This window comes from Condylura cristata, unplaced genomic scaffold (genome assembly GCF_000260355.1).
Source record: "Condylura cristata isolate star-nosed mole 26May11 unplaced genomic scaffold, ConCri1.0 scaffold00008, whole genome shotgun sequence".
NCBI classification, from domain to species: domain Eukaryota; kingdom Metazoa; phylum Chordata; class Mammalia; order Eulipotyphla; family Talpidae; genus Condylura; species Condylura cristata.
Genome location: NW_004567109.1, coordinates 63,771,200 through 63,776,010, shown reverse-complemented (window position 1 = coordinate 63,776,010; position 4,811 = coordinate 63,771,200). Strand labels below are relative to the sequence as shown.

The 4,811-nt window shown below is 42.6% G+C and overlaps 1 protein-coding gene and 1 pseudogene across 4 annotated transcripts in view; both read left to right on the top strand.

The window, feature by feature from the left end:
* Positions 1 to 263: 263 nt before the first annotated feature.
* LOC101634067 lies at positions 264 to 3,308 on the top strand (annotated as a pseudogene).
* The window catches only part of CLK4 (CDC-like kinase 4), a 23,207-nt gene continuing 18,916 nt past the window's right edge, over positions 521 to 4,811 (top strand). For 2 of the 4 annotated variants that reach the window (XM_012722510.1, XM_012722509.1), the window contains exon 1: positions 606 to 698. The gene's annotated coding sequence lies outside the window, so the exon portion shown is untranslated. Of the gene's footprint in view, positions 699 to 4,811 lie in introns of all 4 variants that reach the window. The other 2 variants (XM_004679283.1, XM_012722508.1) reach the window with 2 other exon arrangements.

Sequence of the window (4,811 nt, the reverse complement as noted above, 5' to 3'; positions counted from 1 at the left end):
AGCAGGTAAGCAACCCTGTTCTTGTTTTTGAGATAGCCTTTTATTTCTCCAAATCCATTTTACGTTGGCAACTCCAAGTGGTCTGAAATATACTTATTCTATTCACTGAATTTCCACTGGGCGGCTTGGTCGGATTGTGTGTGTGGGGGGGGAGGGGGGCTGTCCGGGTGGGGGTGTCATTTGTGACACGCTAAATCGAGTTGCGGTCCTTTGCGGTTGGTGTAGGACCCACAGCCAAATGCACTTGAGGTGGAGATCGAGATATGGCGCTATCGGCGGCTGCCAAGGTATTTCTACCGGGGGTAACAGACAACATGTCACAGGTTTAAAGCAGGTTACTTCGGTTTGCACCCAGGTTCTTCCAGAACGAGAGAGGCCGGAAGATGGCCTTAACTTTCCCAGGGGTCAGAGTGGGCAGGACTAACGGGGCCACGCAGCCGCAATAGCGAGGAGAGGGCCGCCCCTGACGTCAAACAAAGCAGCGCTCTTCAGGGGGGGAGGCGGGAGCGCGCGAGGCTCTGTCACGCAGGCGCGTTCGCGCGGCGTAGGTGGAGCTACGGGCCGCCGGGGGTGGGGGCGGGGGAATGTAGGGAGACAGCCCTGCCGCCATTTTGTGAGGTGTTTGTCGTAGCGGCTGGAGAGAGAAGACGGCGGTTTGGCGACATTTCTCGGCCCAAAGGCCTTTTGCTTTTGCGGAGGTAAGGTTTAGAGTAGGCTGGGCGGTTTCCCAGTCTTTGAGGACTGCAAGCTGGCTGTCGGAGAAACGACCGGGCTGGGGCCTCAGCAACTGGGATTCCTTCGGGGCCACAGCTCCGCTAGTGGCCTTTAAAATCTACGTTGCTCAGGTGCCTCAGTAGGCTTAAAGTTTGGGGGCAGAGGGCTTCTTTGAGGGCTCCAGCCGCTAGCATCCCAGGGCTTGTCGGACTGGCTTGAGCCAGGGGCCTGTCGGACTTGAGAGCCGCCCCTCGAGTTGATGTAGTCGGCGTTCGAGACCTGCCCGGGATTCCTGGCATTGGCCCTTTGTAGCATTTGGGGAGTCTTCTTAAGGGGAGCATATTAGAGTGGAACGCCGGCGCTTGTCAGTATGCGGAAGGCCTTGGCTGGGTGCCCAGGGCCGAGAGGGGGGCTGGGTGTCGGAGAAACTGCTAGTTCAGGTGCTGGAATTTAATCTCCTCGCTGAGGAAGAACACGGAAAGGTTCGTCCTCTGTGTGGCACTGTTTTTCCCCCTAAGGTGGAGCACACGGATTGCTAGCGCACGTTTGTATTTCTGATACTTCCGTTGCATCATTTTACCTTTGTTTAGCTAATCTTAAGGAACTTCAATAGGCGCAAGCCCGTAGTGGCTGCCACCCAGTCTTGTTTCATAGTTGTCCTTATTTGCTTGTGCCCCCTACACATACCCACAGGCTTCTTTCTTGCCACTAACTGCAGTCCTTCTGCAGCCATATAATCATAATTTTAACATGTCTAAGCAACATACATAGCATGAAACTGTTAAGTATTAAGGACGTGGAGAATCAGATTTCTAATACAGATATATACATATGAGAATCCATTCTGTAATATTTTTATTGAAAGATAGCTGGCATTTCTAGCTTGAGGATTCTTTATTAATTAGCAGTAATTCTAGGAGGATCTTAATGCATGTGACGGACTCGACGCGGACTATCTGGTACTGTTGCCTCCTTGAAAATACTTCTGAATTTTATTGTGGGAAGGGGGGTTGGAGTTTCCTTAAAGGCTGGAGTAAATTTAAAGTAATGAACTGAACTAGAAAATAAACGTCTTAGACTCGCCAAAGGAATTTAATTTGATTTTAATATTTGCACAGTGATAACTGGCTGCTTTATTATGGAATTGTGCCTTGTTAGAGGTGAGCTGGTTGTGGGAGACTGACAGAAGGAAACTAAGGTAGACACTTTACAAAAACTTTTGTATAATGGTTATAATAATACTCAGTCATCAGTTGTAATTTTGCTTGCTTTTTAAGAAGGCTTAATTAAACCACTTTTCAGGAGTTCCTAATATGTTTAAAATACAATTCTGATAGTTGAAGAGGCAAGAATTTCACTGGAAATATAGAACACTTTTTTGATAGGTGTCTGGTAGTCTTTTGGTCATGTTAATTTGTAACTTCATTCATTTCAGCTTTCCATATGAAGTGACTCTTAATCACTAGTTTCCAGTGAGAAATGATTAAGCTAATAAGTTACTTTTTGTTATTAAGTATATGTGTGTTTCAGAGTCCAATATTTGCTCCAGGTGGTGGACCAAAGGCCCACCTGACCTGGCAAGGTCCCCTGAGCAGGGAAGGTGATGGTTCAGTTTTCCGAAACTTAGTTATCAAGTATGGTACAGTTGAGCCACTGTTGGCTCTTGCAGATACCTCATCTTTAGCATGTGGTTACTTGCATAACCTTACCTGGACACTTCCAAATCTTTTGTCCCAACAAGAATCTTTCCACAACCCCCTTAGATTCTGTTGAGCTGATTCTTCCTGCTTTAGTTGTCTCTTGCATCAAGATGATCCAGAAGTATTAGCAGATACCTGCCGGCCATTTCATATCAGACCCATGGTCCAAATGAATGAATTGAAATGGTTGTGAAAATGTTCCCCAATTTGTGAAGCTTCTTGGAGCTACTGAATTACCATTTGTGACTCCTGCATTAAGAGTCGTAGGAAATATTGTCACTGGGACAGATGAATGTAATAGATGCAGGAACACTTGCTGTCTTTCCCAGCTTGGTAACCAACTCCAGAACTAATATTCAAAAGGAAGCTACGTGGACAATGTCAAATGTCAAAGTCGGCCATCAGGACCAGATGCAGCAAGTTGTGAATCATGGATTAGTACCATTTCTTGTTGGCCTTCTCTCTAAGGCAGACTTTAAAACACAAAAGGAAGCTATGTGTGTTGTTACCAACTAACAAGTGGTGGAACAGTTGAATGAACAGATTGTATGTCGTGTTCATTGTGGCATAATAGAATAATTGATGAACCTCTTAAATGCAAAAGATACAAAAATTATTCTGGTTATTCTGGATGCTGTTTCAAATATCTTCCAGGCTCCTGAGAAATTAGGTGAAACTGAGAAACTTAGCATAATGATTGAAGAATGTGAAGATTTGGATAAAATTGAGGCCCTACAAAACCATAAAAAAGAGTCTGTGTACAAAGCTTTATTAAGCTTGATTGAGAAGTATTTCTCTGTAGAGGAAGAGGAAGATCAAAATGTGCCAGAAATGACCTCTGAAGGCTATACATTCCATGTGCAGGATGGCACTCCTGGGAACTTTAACTTTTAGATTGTACAGCTGAAGCATGAAGTTGTTATGTATTGTGTTTGGTATAAGTTTGTCTTACTGTTTCTCTACTAAGAACTTGTTAAATGTGGTTTGTTATTGTAGCACTTTTTACAACAAAACTATACTTGAATAGTTCCAAACTGCACATACTGTATGAAGCTTCTTCTCTCAATTGATTTCCTATTTCTGTGTGGAATTTTCATAACTTCCAGTGACCTGTAAGTAAAGATCAAGCTCCAAGCTTTATTTTGCCATGCATACGTGTTGCTTTCTAGTGTGGTGCACTTAAGGTTTCACTAAATCCTTGTGACTAAAGGAGGCAGTCCTGATGGCAGACACTGTTTGACATACAGCTTGTGATGTCATCAAGGATCCAGGGGTAATAAATAACTTCTTTCCTGCTCTGTTTAAAAAAAAACCCAACTCTGGATTAAATAGTTTATTTATTAATCAACTTATTTCTAGTGAGAACCCTAAAAATAGCTTTAGGATTTTTACTTGATCATTGCCTTGTCTTTCACTTTCAAAGCAAGTTAAAAATAGGCTTTGTTATCAGAAGGATATTTGATGAGCTTGAAAATAGAATTAGCAAGAAAAGTCAGTTAAAAGATCTGAATATTTGGTGGTATCAGGCCCTGATGGCATGATGCATGCATGTTCTTAGGCAGTATCTCCAAGAGAGTTGAACCTGCCAGAGTCCTCTTTTAAGCCATTTGAAATCAATTTTTTTACTTGAATTTGCTATAACTCATTTGGGCAAGTTGAAGGAAGTTAACTGAGTTATGTCTTTACTTTTGTATCTTGCTGAGCCATGAAACTTATATTTCATTCCTGGGAGTGGGGAAGCAAGCAACATACAAAACCAGAGGCAAGACAGGGAATAGGTAAGATAGAGGGACCATTTGGTTGGTGGTGAGTGGTAATTGGACATGTGGTGGTTGACTTGGTGTGATGTTCAGTTGCTGGTGTGAGAAGCTGTATGCCTGAAACCTACACACCAACTTTGGAAAAGAATTAAATTGGGGAGGGGTAAATAGAATTTACATCATTTGAAGGCAGGTGCTAAATTTGGAAAGAAAGTTTTAGAGGTGTAGGTGGAATCACGAAACTGTCACCATTATCTGATTTTGCTGTGGTTGTGCTTCTATTTTTATCCTGTAGATTGGTTCTTCAGAGACATCTAAGATTACAGTACGTGTTTTAATTTTCAATAAATGTAGGATGAGAGAAAATGAGTTCATAAATTTTCTTTACACTGCAGTTTCATTGTTGACTACTGCACGTTATTCACCATCTGTTTTTTGTTCTTCGTTTTTCCTGTCCAATACTTGAAATTATTCTGAGATTTAAAGAAAGGAACTTGTCAGTGTTTGAGAAAATGAAGTTTCGGTAATGGTCTTTTACCTTTAAAGTGGCCTGTGACTATGCCTGTGACCATTTTTTATTTTAAAGATTTATTTATTCATACAGAACTGGGGTACAGGCCAGAGATGCGGAGGGTGA